We start from the raw sequence: 27,095 nt of genomic DNA, 5'->3' as shown, positions 1-27,095 counted from the left end.
GCAGAAGCAGTTGCATTAATTTAGTTGACTACTTTGAAAGAGGTAGACTATATTGTAAAAATATTTAAAACTTTATTAAGCAAACAATGGAATAAACTTAAATGCTACCTTTAAATAATATATTCATTGCTTACTAAAAAATAAACAGTTTTGTTAATTAGACTCCTCTAGTTGGTAAAGAATCTGCCTGCAATGCAGGAGACCCCAGTTTGATTCCTGGGTCGGGAAGATCCACTGGAGAAGGGATAGGCTACCCACTCCAGTATGCTTGGGCTTTCCTTGTGGCTCAGCTGGTAAAGAATTCGCCTGCAGTGCGGGAGGCCTGGATTTGATCCCTGTGTTGGGAAGATCCCCTGGAGAAGGGAAAGGCTACCCACTCCAGTATTCTGGCCTGGAGAATTCCATGGACTGTGTAGAGAATTACATGGACTATACAATCCACTGGGTCTCAAGGAGTCGTACAAGACTAAGCGACTTCACTTTCTTTCTTTCACCCTGAAACTCCATTCAGTTTTACTTAGACTTGTTATACCATGTGGCTTCAAACTGTGCTTATGGTGTGCAGAAGGATGACATTCCACTTGACTCAAACGTGTCTGGTTTTGCATTCAAAAGACAGTAAACATTTTTATGGCATAAAACTGTTTAACTCAAATGAATGGCATTCACACGTGGGCTTCTAAGCTTCATTTATACATCTCATATTGCAGTGCACTTACATAAATCTAGCTCTTCTGGAGAGCATGCTTCCCTTGAGGGGCTCACCTGAAATGTCAGATCAACTAGAGCATGAAGATCTAGCCTAGTGAACAACTCAACAGTCTGAAAATATTCAGGTTGAGTTAAAACAAATACTTTCTTGTTTATAAAGCAAGATCTACTTATTAGCACCTATTTAGGTATTACTTTAAGCTTTTAAACATAGATCAACTCATGTCTTGTGTTTCTGTCCATAGGGGACAGGAAAAAAGAAACAGCAGAAAAAAAGAAAAATGATACATGCATGCTTAGGATGCCAATTATTCTGAAATAAAGTATTTTATGGCTAAAAATTACTAATCGTCAAATGTTTAAAATAAATATTATGCCTAGATATCTAAAAAGTAGCATACCTGTACTGTGATAACCGTTTAATCACAGTTCATTGTTAACTTCATCACATTTGAAGAGAATCTATATTTACAAATTCTTAAACTTGTTATTTATCTACTTTATAAACAAAGTTGCCCATCATATAGAGTGAAGTAAGTCAGAAAGAAAAACACCAATACAGTATATTAACACATATATATGGAATTTAGAAAGATGGTAACAATGACCCTATATGTGAGATAGCAAAAGAGACACAGAAGTAAAGAACAGACTTTTGGACTCTGTAGGAGAAGGTGAGGGTGGGATGATCTCAGAGAATAGCATTGAGACATGTATATTACTATATGTGAAACAGATCACCAGTCCAAGTTCGATGCATGAAACAGGGCACTCAAAGCCGGTGCCCTGGGACAACCCTGAGGGATGGGATGGGGAGGGGGGTGGGAGGGGGGTTCAGGATGGGGGTCACATGTACACCCATGGCTGATTCATGTCAATGTCTGGCAAAAACCACTATAATATTGTAAAGTAGTTAACCTCCAATTAAAATAAATAAGTAAATTTAAATTAAAAAAAATAAAGTTGCCCAGAAGATAAAATTTATCATCATCTTACAAGTTAAAACAATCTTTGTTTTGGGGAAACGATCCTTAACAAGAAGTTAAATAAAACAACTCTTTCCTGAACACTTCAATGTACTTTTGGGTGGTAGGTAGTAAACTATATAGGCTAATCCTATGTACTAATCCATTCTTTTCAAAATCCTTCTAAATCTTGCGGCTCTGAACAGCAACAGATAATGAGATGTGGGCTCCCGCGGTGGCTCAGAATCTGCCTACAATGCAGGAGACGACCCCTGGGTCGGGAAGATCTCCTGGAGAAGGGAATGCTACCCACTCCAGTGTGCTTGCCTGGGAAATCCCATGGACAGAGGAGCCGATGGGCTACAGTCCATGGCGTGTCAAAGAGTTGGACACACCATTGAGCAACTAACACTCTCACACTTTCACCTCTCATATATGTCTGGAGTTCTGTTGTTGTTGTTGTTGTTGTTTTTAATTGCATCCTGTGATGTTGAGAGGGGAAAGATTAAATAAACTACAGAGGACAGTATACGGCAGAGTTGTCTCCTAAGAGTGTTTAAGAATAATTTTTGGATGTAAATATCCAATGGTCACTCCAAAATCTTAGACCAAGGAACAAAATAAAAAGACAACACTTTCAAAGTTGTCTTTGATGTTGCTTCCTGAAAATAGGGTCCTTACTTTTTAGTCACAGTCACTGACTTTCTCCACAATTCCTTATCTACAGGTGATCCAAGAGATGACTGAACGTCATGGAATAAAAACAACAAAAAAATGGTCTGCAGAAAATTCTTACTTGGGACTTTCTCCCTAATTAAAATCCGTATCCTCATGAACAGTTAACATTCCCCACCTTATTAACATTACTTTTAGTTGTTGAAGCACAATATTCATTTAATAAAAATTGAACTTGTTTCAAACACTCATGTAAAACCATATATTTCCCATTGAACATAAGAATGTCCTATGTATTCAAACATATTCACCTTTCCTTTTAGGTTTTTAAATGCAACAAATACAGTGAGCAAGACTTTTTTTTTTCCTTTATGATATTTTCATATGGTAAAGAACCCACCTGCTCATGCAGAAGATGAAATCTGTTCCCTAGATCAGGAAGATCCTCTAAAGAAGGAAATGGCAAACCATGCCAGGGTTCTAGCCTGGGAAATACCATAGACATAGGAGCCTGGTGGGCTACAGTCCACAGGATCACAAGGGGTTGGACATGACTTAGCAACTGAACAACAACAACAGTCATTTACACTATATATTTCAGAGAATTTCCCAACATGGATTCACTGTTACTGACTAAGGAGTTCAAATTTGGACTGTGAAAATAAGTTCAGTTCAGTTGCTCAGTCGTGTCTGACTCTTTGCGATGCCATGAATCGCAGCACGCCAGACCTCCCTTTCCATCACCAACTCCTGGAGTTTACTCAAACTCATGTCCATCGAGTCAGTGATGCCATCCAGCCATCTCATCCTCTGTCGTCCCCTTCTCCTCCTGCCCCCAATACCCCCCATGATCAGGGTCTTCTCCAATGAGTCAATTATTCGCATGAGGTAGCCAAAGTATTCGAGTTTAAGCTTCAGCATCAGTCCTTCCAATGAACAACCAGGACTGATCTCCTTTAGAATGGACTGGTTGGATCTCCTTGAAGTCCAAGGGACTCTCAAGAGTCTTCTCCAACACCACAGTTCAAAAGCATCAATTCTTCTGCACTCAGCTTTCTTCACAGTCCACTCTCACATCCATACATGACCACTGGAAAAACCATAGCCTTGACTAGACAGACCATTGTTGGCAAAGTAATGTCTCTGCTTTTTAATATGCTGTCTAGGTTGGTCATAACTTTCCTTCCAAGGAGTAAGCGTCTTTTAATTTCATGGCTGCGATCACCATCTGCAGTGATTTTGGAGCCCAAAAAAATAAAGTCTGACACTGTTTCCACTGTTTCCCCATCTATCTGCCATGAAGTGATGGGACCAGATGGCCATGATCTTAGTTTTCTGAATGTTGAGCTTTAAGCCAACTTTTTCACTCTCCTCTTTCACTTTCATCAAGAGGCTTTTTAGTTCTTCTTCACTTTCTGCCATAAGGGTGGTGTCATCTGCATATCTGAGATTATTGATATTTCTCCTCGCAGTCTTGATTTCAGCTTGTGCTTCTTCCAGCCCAGTGTTTCTCATGATGTACTCTGATATAAGCAGGGTGACAATATACAGCCTTGACGTATTCCTTTTCGTATTTGGAACCAGTCTGTTGTTCCATGTCCAGTTCTAACTGTTGCTTCCTGATCTAAATACAGATTTCTCAAGAGGCAGGTCTGGTGGTCTGGTATACCCATCTCTTTCAGAATTTTCCGCAGTTTATTGTGATCCACACAATCGAAGGCTTTGGCGTAGTCAATGAAGCAGAAATAGATGTTTTTCTGGAACTCTCTTGCTTTTTCGATGATCCAAATGGCAATTTGATCTCTGGTTCCTCTGCCTTTTCTAAAACCACCTTGAACATCTGGAAGTTCGCGGTTCACGTATTCCTGAAGCCTGGCTTGGAGAATTTTGAGCATTACTTTACTGGCATGAGACGAGTGCAATTGTGCGGTAGTTTGAGCATTCTTTGGCATTGCCTTTCTTTGGGATTGGAATGAAAACAACTTTTCCAGTCCTGTGGCCACTGCTGAGTTTTCCAAATTTGTTGGCATATTGAGTTCAGCACTTTAACAGCATCATCTTTCAGGATTTGAAATAGTTCAACTGGAATTCTGTCACCTCCACTAGCTTTGTTCACAGTGATGCTCTTCAGGTCCCACCTGACTTCACATTCCAGGATGTCTGGCTCTAGGTGAGTGATCACACCATCGTGATCATCTGGGTTGTGAAGATCCTGTTTGTGCAGTGCTTCTGTGTATTCTTGCCACCTCTTCTTAATATCTTCTGCTTCTGTTAGGTCCATACCATTTCTGCCCTTTATCGAACTCATCTTTTCATGAAATGTTCCCTTGGTATCTCTAATTTTCTTGAAGAGATCTCTAGTCTTTCCCATTCTGTTGTTTTCCTCTATTTCTTTGCACTGATCACTGAGGAAGGCTTTCTTATCTCTCCTTGCTATTGTTTGGAGCTCTGCATTCCAATGGGAATACCTTTCCTTTTCTCCTTTGCTTTTCGCTTCTCTTCTGTTCACAGCTATTTCTAAGGCCTCCTCAGACAGTGATTTTGCCTTTTTGCATTTCTTTTCCATGGGAATGGTCTTAATCCCTGTCTCCTGTACAATGTCACGAACCTCCGTCCGTAGTTCATCAGGCTCTCTGGCTATCAGATCTAGTCCTTATTATTTCTCACGTCCATTGTATAGTCATAAGGGATTTGATTTAGGTAATATCTGAATGGTCTAGTTGTTTTCCCTACTTTCTTCAATTTAAGTCTGAATTTGGCAATAAGGAGTTCATGATCTGAGCCACAGTCAGCTCCCGATCTTGTTTTTGCTGACTGTATAGAGCTTCTCCATCTTTGGCTGCAAAGAATATAATCAGTCTAATTTCGGTGTTGACCATCTGGTGATGTCCATGTGTAGAATCTTCTCTTGTGTTGTTCGAAGAGGGTGTTTGCTATGACCAGTGCGTTCTCTTGGCAAAACTCTGTTAGCCTTTGCCCTGCTTCATTCTGTACTCCAAGGCCACATTTGCCTGTTACTCCACGTGTTTCTTGACTTCCTACTTTTGCATTCCAGTCCCCTATAATGAGAAGGGCATCCTTTTTGGGTGTTAATTCTAAAAGGTCTTGTAGGTCTTCATAAAACCATTCAACTTCAGCTTCTTCAGCATTACTGGTTGGGGCATAGGCTTGAATTACCGTGATATTGAATGGTTTGCCTTGGAAATGAACAGAGATCATTCTGTCATTTTTGAGATTGCATCCAAGTATTGCATTTCGGACTGTTTTGTTGACCATGATGGCTACTCCATTTCTTCTAAATGATTCCTGCCCACATTAGTAGATATAATGGTCATCTGAGTTAAATTCACACATTTCAGTCCATTTTTGTTAACTGATTCCTAGAATGTCAACATTCATTCTTGCCATCTCCTGTTTGACCACTTCCAATTTGCCTTGATTCATGGACCTAACATTCCACGTTCCTATGCAATATTGCTCTTTCCAGCATCAGACCTTGCTTCTATCACCAGTCCCATCCACAAATGGGTATTGTTTTTGCTTTGTCTCCATCCCTTCATTCTTTCTGGAGTTATTTCTCCACTCATCTCCAGTAGCATATTGGGCACCTACCGACCTGGGAAGTTCCTTTTTCGGTATCCTTTCATTTTGCCTTTTCATACTGTTCATGGGGTTCTCAAGGCAAGAATACTGAAGTGGTTTGCTATTCCCTTCTCCAGTGGACCACATTCTGTCAGACCTCTCCACCATGACCCTACCATCTTGGGTGGCCCCACATGGCATGGCTTTGTTTCACTGAGTTAGACAAGGCTGTGGTCCTATGATCAGATTGTCTAGTTTTCTGTGATTATGGTTTCAGTGTGCCTGCCCTTTGATGCCCTCTCGCAACACCTACAGTCTTACTTGGGTTTCTCTTACCTTGGACATGAGGTATCTCTTCACAGCTGCTGTAGCAAAACGCAGCCACTGCTCCTTACCTTGGACAAGGAGTATCTCCTCACGGCCGCCCCTCCTGACCTTGAACGTGGAGGCTCCTCTCGGCCCTCCTGTGGGGCCCAGCCACCGCTCCTCGGGTGTGGGGTAGCTCCTCTCACCTGCTCCTGCAACTTCGCAGCTTGGCGCTCTCGGTCTCTGCCCCTGACCTTGGGCAAAGTGTAGCTCCTCACAGCCACATTTCTGCACAGTCCATCGCAGCCAGCACGCTTCTGAAAATAAAGGGAAAATAAATAACAGGGACAAACCAGGATGTTGGTACGTTTTCCCCTATTTATGCTCCTTCTCTTCCAATTTCCAAATTTTGTGAGAGTGCTTCTATTGGCAAATTACAACACATTGGATATCACCAGTATGGTACTGGCACAAAAAACATATAGATTAGTGGTACAGAATAGACAGCCCAGAAATAAGCCCATGCATACATGACCAGTTGTTGTTATTGAGTCACTAAGTCATGTCTAAATCTTTGCAACCCCATGGACTGCAGCATGCCAAGCTCCTCTGTCCTCCACTATGTCCTGGAGTTGGCTCAAATTCAATAACTAATATTCAAATTCAAACTGAAAAGCTTTCACACAATGAAGGACACCATCAAACGAAATGAAAAAGCAACCTACTGGGAGAAAATATCTGCAGATGATAACATCTGGTAAACCATTAATATCCAAAATATACAGACAACTCATGCAATTCAACAACAACAAAAAATCCAATTAAAAAATAGGGAGAGGACTTGAATAGGCTGTTTTCCAAAGAAGAAATACAGATATTCAACAGGAATATGGAAAGATGCTCAACGTCACTAATCATTGGGAAAATGCAAATATAAGTAACAATGAGATCTCACCTTACACCTGTGAGAATGACTATCCCCAAAGAGACAACAAACAAAAAGTATCAGTGAGAATGTAGAGGAAAGGTAACTCTCAGGCACTGTTACTGGAATGTAAACTGGATCAGCCACTATGGAAAATAGTATGGAGGCTTCTCAAAAAATTAAAAATAGAGCTACTATACAATCCAGCAATTTCACTCCTGGATATTCATCCAAAGGCAACAAAAACAGTAATTCAACAAGATACTACACCCCATGCTCATTTCAGCATTACTTATAATAGCCAAGATATGAAAGCAATCTAAGTGTCCATTGATGAATAGATGAAGAGGATGTGATATACAAATACAACAGAATATCACTCAGACATAAAAAGAATGAAATCTTGCCATTTGTAACATAAATGAACTTAGAGGGTATTGAGCTAAGTGAAATAAGTCAGACAAAGAAAGATAAATAAAGTATGTTTTCACCTGTGTGTGGAATCTAACAACAACAAAAGAATAAGTATAACAAAATAGAAAACAGATTCACAGATACAAGAAAAAAAGTAGTGGTTTCCAAAGGGGAGCGGGATGAAAGATGGATAAAACAAGTAAAAGAGATTAAGAAAGAAAACTATTTAATACCAATTATAAAATAAATAAGTCACAGGGATGCAATGTATAACACAGGGGTATAGTCAATAATACTGAAATAACTTTGGTGCATATTATAGAAAATATTATAAAATTAATTTTATTGGGCTATAGTTGATTTACAATGCTCTGTTAGCTTCTGCTGCACAGCAAAGTGAATCAGTCATACACAGACCTATATCCATTCTTTTTTAGATTCTATTCTCATATAAGTCATTACTAAGTATTGAGTAGGTGTCAATTGCTATTCATCACCAAGGTTACTATGGCTGTAACTACGAAGTAAGCAATGAATAAGGAAGAAAAAAGGGGTTAACTGACAAGTATTCACGCAGAATTCTTACTTAGCCAGTATAGATACAGAGTGTAGCTACTTCCCCTCATTCCCTGCCCTGGTCATTTCATTCGTCCTTTTACCTTTAATTTTTCCTTAGTCCTACCCAAACATATTCTGGCTCTCCTGCTCAAAGCTGCAGGATCTCACAGGCAACATTATGGAATTTTACATGTTTCACCACTGCTAAGAGGGTCATATAGGCCACTTCTGGCTTCCAGCTTCTCCAAATACCCAATTTTATTCATGCTATTTCTTACACTTCACTCTTAATGTTGCCGTGTATGTGTGTGTGTGTGTGTGTTAGTCACTCAGTAGTGTCCGACTCTTTGCAACCCTATGGACTGTAGCCCACCAGCTCCTCTGTCCATGGAATTCTCCAGGCAAGAATACTGGAGTGGGTAGCCATTCCCTTCTCCAGGGGATCGTCCCAACCCAGGGATTGAACCTAGGTCTCCCATACTGAATGCAGATTCTTTACCATCTGAGCCACCAGGGAACCCCAATGTTGTCTTAGGGACTTTGAAAAAGAAATACTCTTTTTTTATTGTTGTTGTCTAAAATATTATGTTCTTCAAGAAATACTGTCCATTTAGTCAATAAAAATTCGCCTAAGACATATCCAAAGTAGTAACCTCTAAAGTTAATTTAGCCATGCATATAATAGGTTAAGTTCTGTATAACTAAGTAAAAGAGCTTGGTGTGAGTAATGTTTCAATGATGATGTTAATGATTGCATACATACTTTTGGTCAAGGTGAAATTATCTTCTCTACATATTTTAAGTGAATATATTTGAATATTGAATGAGTGTATTTAAATGAAAATGTTAATAATGAGGGCTAACCCTGGCAAAAATATTTATATGAAAAACACTTCTTTCCAATGGCAACTACTTAAAGACTGATCCAAGGATTTCCAGAAACAGCATCTTCACATATTTGAAGGCCCACAGTATACTTTGCTCCAGCTCCAGAAGTCTCAGTAGATTCTCTTTTCACACTTACCCTCCGTACAATCCTCACGCATGCTGTTCTCTTTCACTTTTGACCTGGACTCTTCTCCTAACTACCCCTACTGCCACCACCATATTCAACAATGTTTTGTCCTAACCAAGTTCCCTAGATGCTTGATGTACAGCTTATGATATAGCTGGCATTATTCTAGTGCACTAAGTTCTATTTTCCTTTTTTTTTAAAATTTGATTTTATTGGAGTATAGTTGCTTTACAATGTGTTAGTTTCTACTGTACAGCAAAACGAATCAGCCGTACACATACATATATCCTCTCTCTTTTGTATTTCCTTCCCATCAGGACACCACTGAGGATGAAGTAGAGTTCTCTGTGCTATACAGAATCTTCTCATTAGTTATCTATTTTATACAAAGTATCAATAGTGTGTATGTGTCAATCCCAATCTCCCTTCTATTTTCAATGGAAACCACTATTCCTTCACATTTTTAGAAACTACTGGATGTATGCACATGTCTCCCATATTGTTTGTATGTTTAGTGACAATATTACTAATCATCTATACAAGATTACAGCTTACTGTAGAGTAGGGATTTTTTTTTTCATATTTGTATCAGTTATAAGAAAGAACTGAAAATGTTTTCTCAGTAAGAAGTGAGCTTAGTTCATTTTCTGGTAAGAAAACTTTATCTGCAAGCTATATTATAAAAGAAAGGCCAGTGATTAACTCCTGCAATAATCTTCTATTGCTTCTAGTCACATGTAAGAATTAGGTGAGAATGGATTTCTCTAATATAGGTTGTATTCAGAAGATGGAAATGGTGTGAAAGGTAGTGGAAAGAACAGAGCCCTTGTCTCTAATGATTATTTCTTACTGAAAGAGGCAGGAAAGAGTCAGAGTGACAAGACCCATGTCGTCTCATTTAGGGATCAAAAACCATGCAGCTTATAACCAAAGATAAGTGAAACCAAGTTTTCCCATGGAATGTAATGAGGAACAAGGGAGTGAAGAAAATTTTTAACAGGTTGGAAGAATATCCTAGGAAGGGTAGGCAGAGCTCTCTGCATGACCCACCTAGGATGACCAGACCCTGTCCCTATTTTACCAAACTCCTGTCTCATTAAAAGTCTCCAAGTCACACCCCCACAAAGCTAAGTTTGAACTAATGATCAAGGGATCTCCTTGTTACTTTGGTCATTTCATAAAATCATAAGAATAGGGTTTGGTTTAAAATTAGGATTTAATTTGAGATGGAAGAGAAATGAGTTTAAAAATTTAGATCTATTATTATTATTCCTGGAAATCTGACTTTATGGAGCAAGTCACACCCATTAGAAATTTCTGACATCTATTTTATTAATATCTTGATTACAGCCCAGATTAATGTAATTCTTAAAAATTGCCCATCTTCCATGGAAATGTGACTTCATGATCTTTTATTTTCATTATGGTACCCCTAATTTCTGGTCTTGATCTTAAAAATGAACAATTAGCAATTAAATGTAAGGGCACAATACCACTGAGCTTTAACTTATTGCCTAAAGCTTACAGTCAGTGAGTTACTATGAGTATTTAACAGAGTAATAAATTCACTATGGCTTAGAAAAATCTAGAATTTAATCAGAATTTTGTACTGGCTTTCATTATTGTTTATATACATAGAAATAAGAGAAGGTAAATTCAAACATCAAATGAACAAATTGTGTTGACTTTTATTCTTTTGCTATAGGAAATCTGCTTTTAGAACTACTTCATTTGTAAATTTCAGAGTTTAACAAATGAATTTAACAAATGAATTTATCTTAACCTAATAAAGAGACCTGGTGGAAACACTGTTCTCTCTACAGTATCTAACACTTCACTACTCTGTACACACATCCTGTGGTGACTTGTTCAAACCTCCAGTTACATAATCCTTGAAATTAGACAAATTGTGAAATTTGGTGAAATAATTAAAATTAAGTAAATGTCAGCAAATGACAAAAATTGTTTTCCTATCCTGGTTTACCAACTGTTTACAGTAATCAATTAGCACTTAGGACTATTATGTATATCCACAGAATTTTAGAACCCAGACAGTGAAGTAGAGATCCCAAGATACTAAGTAACTTACCTCAAAATTCCATTTCTCCTTTTTAAAAACTGCCCCATTCCCATTTGTAACTTGTAATGAAACATTCCTTAGCAATGTTTTCCACCATCCTATAAAAAGTTTTAAATTTTAACATTATTGTTTTATACTAACTAAATTAAACTTTAGCAAGATTTAAGGTAAAATATACAGTCTCAAATGTTCTTTTTATTTTTATTTAATACTTACAACTTTTTATTTTGCAATAATTACAGATTAACATGAAGTTGCAAAAATAGTACAAGGAGTTTCAGTTTTTCCCAGTGGTAAGATCTTGCACGTAACTCTAGTCCAACTTCAAAACCAACATATTAACAATGGTACAAAAATGCTAAATAGATTATAGACCTTATTTGGTTTCATCAGATTTTACTTGCATTTATTTGTGTGTGTAGCTCCATATAGTTTTAGTGCAGATATACAGTCATGTAATCAACAAAACAATCAAGATACAGAAGTGTTCCATCAGCCCAAAGGAACTCCTTGTGCTACCCTTCATAAACTCATACCCTCGTGACTAAGACTGTACAGAATTGCCTGCAATGCAGGTGATCAAGGTTCGATATCCAGGTAGGGAAGATCCCCTGGAGCAGGAAATGGTAACCCACTCCAGCATTCTTCCCTGGAGAAGTCATGACCAGAGGAGAGTGGTGAGCTACAGTTCACAGGGTTGCAAAAAGCAGGAAACAACTGAAGGACCAACACTCCAGTCCCTACCCTTGGCAACCATTAATCTTCTTCACCTCTATAATTTTGTCATTTCAAGAACTGAGAAATAACATACAGTAGGCGACCTTTTTTAAAAACTAATTTATTTTTTATTGAAGGATAATTGCTTTACAGAATTTTGCTGTTTTCTGTCAAGCCTCAACATGAATCAGCCACAGGTATACACATATCCCCTCCCTTTTGAAGCTCCCTCCCGTCTCCCTCCCCACCTACCCCTCTAGGTTGATACACAGCCCCTGTTTGAGTTTCCTGAGCCAGACAGCAAATTCCCACTGGCTACCTATTTTACATATGGTAATGTAAGTTTCCATGTTACTCTTTCCATACATCTCACCCTCTCCTCCCCTCTCCCCATGTCCATAAGTGTATTCTCTATGTCTGTTTCTCCACTGCTGCCCTGTAAGTAAATTCTTCACTACCATTTTTCTAGATTCCATATATATGTGTTGGAATATGGTATTTATCTTTCTCTTTCTGACTCACTTCACTCTGTATAATACATTCTAGGTTCATCCAACTCATTAGAAGTGACTCAAATGTGTTCCTTTTTATGGCTGAGTAATATTCCATTATACATATATACCACAGCTTCTTTATCCATTCATCTGTTGATGGACATCTAGGTTACTTCCATGTTCTAGCTATTGTAAATAGGGCAGCAATAAACAATGGGATACATGTGTCTCTTTCAATTTTGATTTCCTCAGGGTATATGACTAGGAGTGGGATTGCTGGGTCATATGGTGGTTTTATTCTTGGTTTTTTAAGGAATCTCCATAGTGGCTGTATCAATCTACATTCCTACCAACAGTGCAAGATCGCTCCCTTTTCTCCACACCCTTTCCAGCATTTATTGTTTGTAGATTTTTTCATGAGGGCCATTCTGACCAGTGTGAGGTGATATCTCATTGCAGTTTTGATTTGCATTTCTCTAATAATGAGCCATGTTGAGCATCTTTTCATGTATTTGTTAGCCATCTTTGGAGAAATGTCTCTTTAGGGATTTTTTCCACTTTTTGATTGGGTTGTTTGTTTTTCTCGCATTGAGTTGTATGAGCTGCTTGTATATTTTAGAAATTAATCCTTTGTCATTTGTTTCATTTGCTATTATTTTCTCCCAATCTGAGGGTTGTTTTTTCACTTTGCTTATAGTTTCCTTTGCTGTGCAAAAGCTTTTAACTTTAATCAGGTCCCACTTGTTTACTTTTGTTTTTATTTCAGTTACTCTAGAAGGTGGGTCATAGAGTATCTGGCTTTGATTTATATCATTGAGTGTTCTGCCTATGTGTTCCTCTAAGAGTTTAATAGTTTATGGTCTTACATTTAGGTTGTTAATCCATTTTGATTTATCTTTGTGTATGGTATTAGGAATTTCATTCTTTTACATGTAGCTGTCCAGTTTTCCCAGAACCATTTATTAAAGAGGTTGTCTTTGCCCCATTGTATATTCTTGCCTCCTTTGTCAAAAATAAGGTATCCACAGGTGCATGGGTTTATTTCTGGGCTTTCTATCTGTTCCATTGGTCTGTATTTCTGTTTTTGTGCCAGTACCATACTGTCTTGATGACTGTAGCTTTGTAGGATAATCTGAAGTCAGGAAGGTTGACTCCTCCAGCTCCATTCTTCTTTCTCAAGACTGCTTTGGCTATTCAAGGTCTTTTGTGTTTCCATATGAATTGTGAAATTAATTTTTTGTTCTAGTTCTGTGAAAAATGCCATTGATAATTTTATAGGGATTGCATTAAATCTGTAGATTGCATTTGGTAGTATAGTCATTTTCACAATACTGATTCTTCCTACCCAGGAACATGGAATATCTCACCATCTGTTTATGTCATCTTTGATTTCTTTCATTAGTGTCCTATAATTTTCTGTGTACAGTTGTTTTGTCTCGTTATGTAAGTTTATTCCTAGATATTTAATTCTTTTTGTTGCAATGGTGAATGGGATTGATTCCTTGATTGCTTTTTCTGATTTTTCATTTTTAGTATATAGAAATGCAAGCAACTTTTGTGTATTGATTTTGTATCCTGCAACTTTGCTAAATTCACTGATTAGCTCTAGTAATTTTCACATACTATCTTTGGGGTTTTCTATGTACAGTATCATGTCATCTGCAAACAGTGAGAGCTTTGCTTCTTTTCTGATATGGATTCCTTTTATTTCTTTTCCTTCTCTGAGTGCTGTAGCTAGGACTTCTAGAACTTGTTGAATAATAGTGGTGAAAGTGGACACCCTTGTCTTGTTCCTGATCTTAGGGGGAATGCTTTCAGTTTTTCTCCATTGAGAATAATGTTTGCTGTAGGCTTATCATATTTGGCCTCTTCAGGTTCCTTCTATGCCCATTTTTTGAAGAGTTTTAATAGGTGCTGAATTTTGTCAAAGACTTTTCTTCTTCTATTAGATGACCATGTCATTTTTATGTTTCAGTTTGTTAATATGGTGTATCACATTGATTGATTTCCATATATCGAAGAATCTTTGCATCCCTGTAATAAACCCAACTATATCATGGTGTGTGACCTTTTTGATGTGTTGCTGAAATCTGCTTGCTAAAATTTTGTTGAGGATTTTTGCATCTAGGTTCATCAGTGATATTGGACTCTAGTTTTCTTTTTTTGTGTTGTCTTTCTGGTTTTGGTATCAGGCCTCGTAGAATGAGTTTGGAAGTGTTCCTTCCTCTGCAATGTTTTGAAAGTGTTTTGGAAGGATAGGCATTAGCTCTTCTCTAAATTTTTGATACAATTCTACTGTGAAGCCATCTGGAGCCATCTGGTCCTGGGTTTTTTCTGTGGGAGGGGGTGGGGGTGGGGGTGGGGGGCAGATTTTATCACAGCTTCAATTTCAGTGCTTGTAATTGGGTTGTTCATAATTTCTATTTCTTCCTGGTTCAGTCTTGGAAGACTGAACTTTTCTAAGAATCTGTCCGTTTCTTCCAGGTTATCTATTTTATTGCCATACAGTTGTTCATAATAGTGTCGTATAATCCTTTGTATTTCTGCATTGTCTGTTGTAAACTCTGCTTTTTCATTTCTAATTTTGTTGATTTGATTTTTCTCTCCTCAGTCTGGCTAAGGGCTTGTCAATTTTATCTTCTCAAAGAACCAGCTTTCAGTTTTATTAATCTTTACTATTATGTCTTTCATTTCTTTTTCATTTACTTCTGCTTGGATCTTTATGATTACTTTCCTTCTACAAATTTTGGGGGTTTTTTTCTTCTTCTTTTTCCAGTTGCGTTAGGTGTAAGGTTAGGTTGTCTATTTCATGTTTTTCTTGTTTCTTGAGGCAGGATTGTATTGCTATAAACTTCACTCTTAGAACTGCTTTTGCAGCATCCCATAGGTTTTGAGTTGTCATGTTTACTTTGTTATTTGTTTTTAGAAATTTTTTGATTTCCCTTTTGATTTCTTCAGTAATCTGCTGGTTATTTAGAAACGTGTTTTGATCTCTATGTGTTTGCTTTTCTTACAGTTTTTTTCTTGTAATTGATATCTAGTCTCATAGCATTGTTATGAAGAAGATGCTTGATATAGTTTCAATTTTCTTAAATTTACTGAGGTTTGATTTGTAACCCAAGATGTGGTCTATCCTGGAGAATGTTCCATGTGCACTTGAGAAAGTATATTCTTTTGCATTTGGAAGGAATGTCCTGAAGATATCAATGAGATCCATCTCATCTAATATATCATTTAAGACTTGTGTTTCCTTCTTAATTTTCTGTTTTGATTATCTGTCCATTGGTGTGAGTGGAGTGTTAAAGTCTCCTACTATTATTGTGTTACTGTCAATTTCTTCTTTTATGTCTGCTAGTGTTTGTCTTATGTATTGAGGCGCTCCCCATGTTGGGTGCGTAGATATTTACAATTGTTTTGTCTTCCTCTTGGACTGATCCCTTGATCGTTACGTACTGTCCTTCCTTACCTCTTGTAATCTTCTTTATTTTAAGGTCTATTTTGTCTGCTATAAGGGTTGCTACTCCAGCTCTTTTGCTTCTCATTTGCATGGAATATATTTTTCCATCCTCCCATTTGCAGTCTGTATGTGTCTTGAGGTCTGAAGTGGGTTTCTTGTAGACAGTATATATATATGGGTCTTGTTTTTGTATCCATTCAGTCTGTGTATTTTGTTTGGAGCATTTAATCCATTTACACTTAAAACAATTATTGATATATTTGTTCCTATTGTCATTTTCTAATTGTTTGGGGTTGATTTTGTAGATCTTTTATCTTCGGTTGTATTTCTTAACTATATAAGTCTGTTTAACATTTGTTTTAAAGCTGGTTTGGTGGTACTGAATTTGCTTAACTTTTGCTTGTCTGAAAAGTTTTTTATTTCTTCATCAATTTTGAATGAGATCCTTGCTGAGTACAGTCATCTTGCTTGTAGATTATTCCCTTTCAGTACTTTAAATATATCCTGTCATTCTCTTCTGGTCTGCAGAGCCTCTGCTGAAAGATCAACTGTTAAGCATATGGGGTTTCCCTTGTATGTTACTTGTTGCTCCTCCCTGGCTGCTTTTAATATTCTTTCTTTGTGTTGGTCTTTGTTAGTTTGATTAGTATGTGTTTTGGCATGTTTCTGCTTGGGTTTATCTTGTATGGAACTCTCTGTGCCTCTTGGACTTCATTGGCTATTTCCTTCACCACATTGGGGAAATTTTCAACTATAATCCTTCAAAAAATTTATCATACCATTTCTTTTTCTCTTCTTCTTCTGGGACCCCTATAATTCAAATGTTGGTGCACTTGACATGATCCCAAAGGTCTCTGAGACTGTCCTTAGCTCTTTTAATTCTTTTTACTTTATTCTGCTCTTCAGAAGTTATTTCCATCATTTTATCTTCCAGCTCACTGATTCATTCTTCTGTTTCAGATATTCTGCTATTGAGTCCTTCTAAAGTATTTTTAATTTCAGTAATTGTGTTGTTTGTCTCTGTATGCTTATTCTTTAATTCTTCTAGGTCTCTGTTAGTTGATTCTTGCATTTTCTCCATTTTGTTTTTAAGGTTTTTATCATCTTTACTATCACTATCCTGAATTGTCTTTCAGGTAACTTTCCTGTTTCCTCTTCATTTATTTGGACTTCTGTGTTTCTAGTTTGTTCCTTCATTTGTGCAGTATTTCTCTGCTTTTTCTTTATTTTTTAAAGTTATTGTGTTTGAGGTCTCCTTTTCCCAGGCTTCAAGGAAAGTTGAATTCTTTCCTTGAAAAAGGTTGAATTCTTTCTTCCTTTTGGTTTCTGCCCTCCTAAGGTTGGTCCAGTGGTTTGTGTGATCTTTGTATAGGGTGAGATTTGTGCTGAGTTTTGTTTGTTTTTCCTCTGATGGGCAAGGATGAGTGAGGTGATACTCCTATCTGCTGATGATGGGTTGGTATTTTTGTTTTGTTTGTTGTTTTGATATGGCATCCTGCACAGGGTGCTATTGGTGGTTGGGTGATGCGCGGGCTTGTATTCAAGTGGTTTCATTTCTATGAGTTCTTACTATTTGTTACTCCCTAGACTGAGCGAATGAACTGAACTGAACTAACTGAGGGTTAGTTAGGAGGGGCGGCCATGAGCAGATACCCCACATCCAAGGTAAGGAGCAGTGGCTGCATTTTGCAGCAGCAGCTGTGAAGAGATACCTCACGTCCAAGGTAAGAGAAACCCAAGTAAGACGGTAGGTGTTGCGAGAGGGCATCAAAGGGCAGGCACACTGAAACCATAATCACAGAAAACTAGCCAGTCTGATCACACAGACCACAGCCTTGTCTAACTCAATGAAATTAAGGCATGCCGTGTGGGGCCACCCAAGACAGATGGGTCATGGTGGAAGGTCTGACAGACTGTGGTACACTGGAGAAGGGAATAGCAAACCACTTCAGTATTCTTGCCTTGAGAACCCCATGAACAGTATGAAAAGACAAAATGATAGGATGCTGAAAGAGGAACTCCCCAGGTTGGTAGGTGTCCAATATGCTACTGGAGATGAGTGGAGAAATAACTCCAGAAAGAATGAAGGGATGGAGCCAAGGCAAAAACAATGCCAAAAGACAAAATGATAGGATGCTGAAAGAGGAAGTCCCCAGGTTGGTAGGTGTCCAATATGCTACAAAAACAATACCCGGTTGTGGATGTGACTGGTGATAGAAGCAAGGTCCGATGCTGTAAAGAGCAATATTGCATAGGAACCTGGAATGTCAGGTCCATGAATCAAGGCACATTGGAGGTGGTCAAACAGCAGATGGCAAGAGTGAACGTCAACATTCTAGGAATCAGCGAACTAAGATGGACTGGAATGGGTGAATTTAACTCAGATGACTATTATATCTACTACTGTGGGCAGGAATCCCTTAGAAGAAATGGAGTAGCCATCATGGTCAACAAAAGAGTCCAAAATGCTGTACTTGGATGCAATCTCAAAAATGACAGAATGATCTCTGTTCATTTCCAAGGCAAACCATTCAATATCATGCTAATTCAAGCCTATGCCCCAACCAGTAATGCTGAAGAAGCTGAAGTTGAATGGTTTTATGAAGACCTACAAGACCTTTTAGAATTAACACCCAAAAAGGATGCCCTTCTCATTATAGGGGACTGGAATGCAAAAGTAGGAAGTCAAGAAACACGTGGAGTAACAGGCAAATTTGGCCTTGGAGAACGGAATGAAGCAGGGCAAAGGCTAATAGAGTTTTGCCAAGAGAATGCACTGGTCATAGCAAACACCCTCTTCGAACAACACAAGAGAAGACTCTACACATGGACATCACCAGATGGTCAACGCCAAAATCAGATTGATTATATTCTTTGCAGCCAAAGATGGAGAAGCTCTATACAGTCAGCAAAAACAAGATCGGGAGCTGACTGTGGCTCAGATCATGAACTCCTTATTGCCAAATTCAGACTTAAATTGAAGAAACTAGGGAAAACCACTAGATAATTCAGGTATGACCTAAATCAAACCCCTTATGATTATACAGTGGAAGTGAGAAATAGATTTAAGGGACTAGATCTGATAGCCAGAGAGCCTGATGAACTATGGACGGAGGTTCCTGACATTGTATAGGAGACAGGGATTAAGACCATTCCCATGGAAAAGAAATGCAGAAAAGCAAAATGGCTGTCTGAGGAGGCCTTACAAATAGCTGTGAAAAGAAGAGAAGCGAAAAGCAAAGGAGGAAAGGAAAGATATTCCCGTTTGAATGCAGAGTTCCAAAGAATAGCAAGGAGAGATAAGAAAACCTTCCTCAGAGGTCAATGCAAAGAAATAGAGGAAAACAAGAGAATGGGAAAAACTAGAGATCTCTTCAAGAAAATTAGAGATACCAAGGGAACATTTTATGCAAAGATGAGTTCGATAAAGAACAGAAATGGTATGGACCTAACAGAAGCAGAAGATGTTAAGAAGAGGTGGCAAGAATACACAGAAGAACTGTACAAAAAAGATCTTCACGACCCAGGTGATCACGATGGTGTGATCACTCACCTAGAGCCAGACATCTTGGAATGCTTAAACTACCGCACAATTGGACTCATCTCACACACCAGAAAAGTAATGCCCAAAATTCTCCAAGCCAGACTTCAGCTATACGTGAATGGTGAACTTCCAGACATTCAAGCTTGTTTTAGAAAAGGCAGAGGAACCAGAGATCAAATTGCCAACATCTGCTGGATCATTGTAAAAGCAAGAGAGTTCCAGAAAAACATCTATTTCTGCTTTATTGACTATGCCAAAGCCTTTGACTGTGTGGATCACAATAAACTGTGGAAATTCTTAAAGAGATGGGAATGCCAGATCACCTGACCTGTCCCTTGAGAAACCTGCATACAGGTCAGGAAGCAACAGTTAGAACTGGACATGGAACAATAGACTGGTTCCAAATAGGAAAAGGAGTACTTCAAGGCTGTATATTGTCACCCTGCTTATTTAACTTATATGCAGAGTACATCATGAGAAACGCTGGGCTGGAAGAAGCATAAGCTGGAATCATGATTGCCGGGAGAAGTACCAATAACCTCAGATATGCAGATGACACCACCCTTACTGCAGAAAGTGAAGAGGAACTAAAGAGCCTCTTGATGAAAGTGAAAGAGGAGAGTGAAAAAGTTGGCTTAAAGCTCAACATTCAGAAAACTAAGATCATGGCATCTAGCCCCATCACATTATGGGTAATAGATGGGGAAACAGTTGAAACAGTAGCTGACTTTATTTTTTTGGGTTCCAAAATCACTGCAGATGGTGATTGCAGCCATGAAATTAAAAGATGCTTACTCCTTGGAAGGAAAATTATGACCAACCTAGATAGCATATTAAAAAGCAGAGACATTACTTTGCCAACAAATGTCAGTCTAGTCAGGCTATGGTTTTTCCAGTGGTCATGTATGGATGTGAGAGTTGGACTGTGAAGAAAGCTGAGCGCCAAAGAATTGATGCTTTTGTACTGTGGTGTTGGAGAAGACTCTTGAGAGTCTCTTAGACTGCAAGGAGACCCAACCAGTCCATCCTAAAGGAGATCAGTCCTGGTTGTTCATTGGAAGGACTGATGCTGAAGCTGAAACTCCAATACTTTGGCCACCTGATGAGAAGAGTTGACTCGTTGGAAAAGACCCTGAAGCTGGGAGGGATTGGGGGCAGGAGGAGAAGGGGATAACATAGGATGCGATGGGTGGATGGCATCACTGACTCAATGGACATGAGTTTGAATAAACTCTGGGAGTTGGTAATGGACAGGGAGGCCTGGCGTGCTATGAATCATGGGGTAGCAAAGAGTCAGACACAACTGAGCGAATGAACTGAACTGAACTGAACTGAGGGTTAGTTCTCCAGTAGTCTAGGGTCTTGCAGTCTGCTTCCACTCCAAAGGCTCAGGGTTTGATATCTGGTCAGTAATGAGGATTTCACAAACAGTTTGTTATGGTATTAAGGGAGAGTAAAACAAATATCCAAAAACGAGAAACCAAAGATGAACCCCAGATAAAGTTCAGTTACAAAATTAGGCAAATAATAATTAATGAAGTGTACACACATATATACATATACCCTGAGCAAACTGAATACAGTTCAACCAAAATATAGTACAGTAGATTGATCTGGCAAACAAAGGAAATCAAAAATTATACTTACCAGTTAAGAAGAAAACTAACTTAAGCACAAACTGGAAAACAAAACTAAAGCAAGGTGCCTAGTGGGGAATAAAGCATTGAAAACAAAAGTAACAAATATGTTGAGAGGAAAGGAAAGAAAGAATAGATACGCAAAGCTAAAGAGAGGTAGATGAAGAAGATTTATATACATTAAAGATTAACTGCAAGGGGAAAAGAAGGGCAGGAAAGGCAAACGAAGGATTAAATGTAAAAAAAATAATAGGTTTTTAAAAAGTAAAAATTAAAACTATTAAAAAAAAGAGAAAAGAGAAAAAAAGAGAGACACAGAAAGAAAAAACGGGGCAAAAAAGGGAAAACTCCACAGAACTGCAAAAGCCCAATGTAGAGGCAGAGGTTTATAACAACAATAGAAAGTATGACTGAATATATACATATACATATACGCCCATAAGCAAAATCAAAACAGTCCAACAAAAACTCAGTACAAAAGATTGACACAGTGAACAAAGGAAACCAATAATTATATCTACCAGATAATAATTATACTTACCAGGACAAAACTAATTAAAGCGCAAACTGGAAAACAAAACTAAAGCAAGGCTCCAACTGGGGAATAAAACAATGAAAATAAAACTAACAAATATGTTGAGAGGAAAGGAGAGAAAGAAAAGAAAGAAAGAATTGATGTGCAAAGATAAATAGAGGTAGATAAAGAAGATTTATGGGCTTCTGGTGGCTCAGAGGTTAAAGCGTCTGCCTGCAATGTGGGAGACCTGGGTTCAATCCCTGGGTTGGGAAGGTCCCCTGGAGAAGGGAATGGCAACCCACTCCAGTATGCTTGCCTGGAAAATCCCATGGATGGAGGAACCTGGTAGTCTATAGTCCATGGGGTTGTGAAGAGTCGGACACAAGTGAGCAACTTCACTGTCAGAAGGGCATGACAACTAGTATTATCCAATGTGCTCCAATATTCTTGCCTGGAGAACCCACTCTCTGACAGAGAAGCCTGGCAGGCCACAGTCTACAGGGTCGCAAACAGTCGGAGAGGACCAAAGTGACACTGTGCCCATAAACACAAGACCTTTTTTTTTTTTTTTTTTTTTTTTTTTTGCCTGTGGCAGCTCTGCCCCAGTGAGAGTTTAGTGTGAAGGTGGAGCAGCTGCTCGGCTTGTAGGGACCCTGGAAGCGCCAAGTGTTCAGGGACACAAACTGCCTCTATGGCAAGAGTTACGGCCCTATCAGTCTTTCTTCAAGCCTCTTGTAGTTGGTGATCAGAAGGCCTCTTTGGCCAGTCTTTCTCCGTAGCTCCACCCATTCAGGCACTTAGAGGGATCCCTTGCCTGGGGTCCTTCTCTGCTGTTTGGTGCATCAGGCACATAGACGGCCCCCCTGACTGGGGTCCTACTCTGTAGATCTGTGCATCAGGCACTTAAAGGGGCACCCTAGGTGGGCTCCTACACTGTAGTTCAGTGAGTCAGGCTTTTGATGGGCCAGCCTCTCTACTGTTCAGCTGCTGATGCTGGCATGTGGAGAGAGAGAGGCTATGGTGATGGCTCTACCCTCTATGCATGACCCAGCAGTATCACCTTGCTTCCATGGCTGCTTGACTTTCCTCCACAGGCATTTCCCACCACAATCTTCTCCCTCACGTCCCCTCTATCTATCTCTCCACAATCAATAGCAGCCCTCACATTGGGATTGCTCCACAATCCCTAATCTCCAGCTCCCAGTCATTGCACCTTCCAAGAGACCCGCATTTCTGCCTGGCATATGTAAGGTTGGGGGAAGGACTGCCTGATTCTCATTCCATTTAGGCTGCCACAGATCAGCTGTTTCACCCTCAGCCGTAAATGTTTCTCCTCTGACTCAGACAATTGCCCCGCTATGGGGATCGGAACCCTGTTTCACTTCCCCCACCCGCTGAGGGTCCAGTGCTATTAATACTCATTTTTTCCCCTAGTTCCTTCATCGTACCAAGTTTTGCATGGTTCTATATATTCTTTTCCACTGGTCAAGTCCTCCTGTCCGCTCTCAGCTGGTGTTGTGCATGCACTTCTGTGTCTGAAAGTGTATTTCTGATGTATCCATAGAGAGAGATGTACTCCACATCCACCTACTCCTCTACCATCTTGTTCTTCAATAGGTGACCTTTCAAGACTGGCTTTTTCACTCATCCTAATATGCTTGAAGTCCATCCAAGTTGTGCGTATCAATAGGCTGTTCCCTTACACTGCAGGCTGGTATCACATGTGCATAGTTGCTTTAACCACACACTCAGCTGCAGGACCTGGGTTGTTTCATTTGGGGCTATTACAAGTGAAAGTGCTAAGAACTTCTGTACAGAAATGTTTGTGCCAAAATAGGTTTTCATTTCTTTGAGATAAATGTACAGGAAAATAACTGCTGGGTAATAAATTATGTGTATATTTAACTTTGGTAGAATTCTCTAAACTCTTTTTTTTAGAGTGGCTTACCATTTTACATTCCATTCAGAAAGAATGGAAACCACAATTACAGAAAACTAACCAAACTGATCACTTGGCTCAGAGCCTTGTCTAACTCAGTGAAACAATGAATCATGCCATGTAGGGCCACCCAAGACAGACGGATCATGGTGGAGAGTTCTGAGAAAACATAGCCCACTGCAGAAGTGGATGGCAAACCACTTCAGTATTCTTGCTTTGAGAACTCCATGAACAGTATGAAAAGACAAAAAGATATGACAATGAAAGATGAACTCCCCAGGTCAGTAGATGCCCAGTATGCTACTGGAGAAGAGTGGAGAAAGAATGAAGAGGCTGAGTCAAAGCAAAAACAAAACCCAGTGTGGATATGACTGGTGATGGAAGCAAAGTCAGATGCTGTAAAGAATAATATTGCATAGGAACCTGGAATGTTACATCCTTGAATTAAGGTAAATTGGAAGTGGTCAAACAGGAGATGGCAAGAGTGAACATCAACAGTTTAGGAATCAGGGAACTAAAATGGACCAGAATGGGAGAATTTAATTCAGATGCCCATTACATCTACTACATTGGGCAAGAATCTCTTAGAAGAAATGAAGTAGCCCTCATAGTCAACAAAAGTCCAAAATGCAGTACTTGTGTGCAATCTCAAAAAGGACAGAATAATCTCTGTTTATTTCCAAAGCACACTCAATATCCCAGTAATCCAAGTCTATGCCCCAAACACTAATGCTGAAGAAGCTGAAGTTGAATGGTTCTATGAAGACCTATAAGACCTTCTATATACAACACCAAAAAAAATATGTCCTTTTCATCATAGGGACTGTAATGCAAAAGTAGGAAGTCAAGAGATACCTGGAGTAACAGGCAAGTTTGGCCTTGGAGCACAAAATAAAGCAAGGCAAAGACTAACAGAGTTTTGCCAAGAGAATGCACTGGTCATAGCAAACTCCCTCTACCACAAACAAAAGAAGACTCTACACATGGACATCACCAGATGGTCAACACCAAAATCAGATTGATTATATTCTTTGCAGCCAAAGATGGAGAAGCTCTATACAGTTAGCACAAACAAGACTGGGAGCTGACTGCAGTTGAGATCATTAACTCCTTATTGCAAGATTCAGACTTAAAATGAAGAAAGTAGGGAAAACCACTAGACCATTCTGGTATGACCTAAATAAAATCCTGTTTGATTACACAGTAGAAGTGACAACTAGATTCAAGGGATGAGATCTGACAGACAGAATTGTACAGGAGGCACTAGTCAAAACCACCCCCAAGAAAAGGAAATGCAGAAAGGCAAAATGTTTGTCTGAGGAGGCCTTAAAAGTAGCTGAGACAAGAAGAGAAGCAAACAGCAAAGGAGAAAAGGAAAGATAAATCAATCTGAATGCAGAGTTCCAAAGAAGAGCAAGGAGAAATAAGAACACCTTTCTAAGTGATCAATGCAAAGAAATAGAGGAAAACAATAGAATGGGAAAGACTAGAGATCTCTTCAAGAATATTAGAGACACCAAGGGAACATGTCATGCAAAGATGGGCACACAGAAATGGTATGGATCTAACAGAAGCAGAAGATAAAGAAGAGGTGGCAAGAATACACAGAAGAACTATACAAGAACGATACAAAAAAGGTCTTAATGATCCAGATAACCGCAATGGTGTGGTCACTCACCTAAAGCTAGACATCCTGGAGTGGGAGGTCAAGTGGGCCATAAGAAACATTACTTTAAACAAAGCTAGTGGAGCTGACGGAATTCCAGCTGAGATATTTCAAATTCTAAAAAAGACGATGATGTGAAAGAACTTCTCTCAGTATACAAGCTATTTTAAAAACTCAGCGGTAGCCACAGGACTGGAAAAGGTCAGTTTTCATTCCAATCCAAAGGAAAGGCAATACCAAAGAATGTTCAAACTAACACACAGTTGTACTCATCTCAAGCAAAGTAATGCTCAAAATTCTCCAAGTGAGGCTTCAGCAGTATGTGAACTGAGAAATTTCAGATGTTCAAGCTAGATTTAGAAAAGGCAGATGAACCAGATATCAAATTTCCAACATCCATTGATCATCAAAAAAGCAAGAGAGTTCCAGAAAAACATCTACTTCTGCTTCATTGATTATGATAAAGCCTTTGACTCTGTGGATCACAACAAACTGTGGAAAATTCTTAAAGGGATGGGGATAGCAGACCACCTTACCTGCCTCCTGAGATATCTGTATGCAGGTCAAGAAGCAACAGTTAGAACTGAACATGGGAAAATCGAGTGGTTCCAAATTGGGAAAGGAGTACACCAAGGCTGTATATTGCCACCCTGCTTATTTAACTTATATGCAGAGTACATCATGCAAAATGCTGGGCTAGATGAAGCACAAGCTGGAGTCAAGTTTGTTGGGAGAAATATCAACAACCTCAGATATGCAGATGACACCACCCTTATGGAAGAAAGTGAAGAGGAATTAAAGATCCTCTAGATGAAAGAGGACAGTAAAAAAAACGCTGGCTTAAAACTCAACATTTAAAACATGAAAATCTTGGTATCCAGTCCCATCACTTCATGGCAAATAGATGGGAAAACAATGGAAACAGTGAGAGATTTTATTTTCTTGGCTGAGAAAATCACTTTAGATGGTAACTGTAGCCATGAAATTAAAAGATGCTTGCTCCTTAGAAGAAAAGCTATGACCAACCTAGCATATTAAAAAATAGAGACATTACTTTGCTGACAAAGGTCCATATGGACCTTTTTCCAGTAGTCACATGAGGTACAATATAAATTGGGATTCCAATTCTCTCATATTCTGAGCTCTTTTAGGCCTGTATGGATTGAAAGCAAGTATAGATTACCCGTCCAGCCTTTGTACATTTATCTTCCGTGAAACAGGAAAATATAAGCCTGACAACGCCTTGATCCATCATCTGGTACATGGCTTGGTGTGAAAATCAACAAGTGAAGGCCAAACAGTTATATGGGGATGGGAATTATACCAGCCTGCAACTCTCATGGGATGACCTGTTAGTTCAGCCAACCTCTCTGCTTCTGTTGAGGCCACAGACACCTATTTGGAGGTTTCCACTCTATCCTTCTTCTTATCAGAACATCGCTAGATGATGACAAAATGAACACGATCACTTATGTTGATGTCAACGGTTTCAGCAACAGTGCAGATTTCGGTTCCAGTATGTGTAAATTTGGAGTCACTATTTAAATCACCAGTCAACGCCCCTACGCACAACCCCATCACCTCCTCCTTCTCTGTGCTGACAGTGTGATTGAGACATACTGCGAAAGCCTCCAGATGACCTGCTCTCACCGCCTGCACCACCGGCACTGCCATTTTGGCCCAGCCCCACTCACATCCGCCTCCCACCTGCTTAGGCCGGCCAACCAGCTGCTCAGGCATGCAGGCTGAGTCCAAACGTTCTTTACTTAAATCCAGGAAACTAAGTGTCTTTAAGAAAGACACAAACTTTTGTTCTGAATGATCGTGTATTTTTTAATGTTTTTTACTAAGTTATTAGTCACTCCAATTCTATTAATTTCACAGATCTCATCC

The 27,095-nt window shown here is 39.1% G+C and overlaps 1 pseudogene; it reads right to left on the bottom strand.

The window, feature by feature from the left end:
• LOC122437822 overlaps positions 1-26,876 on the bottom strand; it is a 58,187-nt pseudogene extending 31,311 nt beyond the window's left edge.
• Between the last annotated feature and the right edge of the window lie 219 nt (positions 26,877-27,095).

The sequence above is a fragment of the Cervus canadensis genome, chromosome 3 (assembly GCF_019320065.1).
Source record: "Cervus canadensis isolate Bull #8, Minnesota chromosome 3, ASM1932006v1, whole genome shotgun sequence".
NCBI classification, from domain to species: Eukaryota; Metazoa; Chordata; class Mammalia; order Artiodactyla; family Cervidae; genus Cervus; species Cervus canadensis.
Note: the sequence above shows the minus strand (reverse complement) of the source record. Positions and strands in the feature narration are given on the sequence as shown.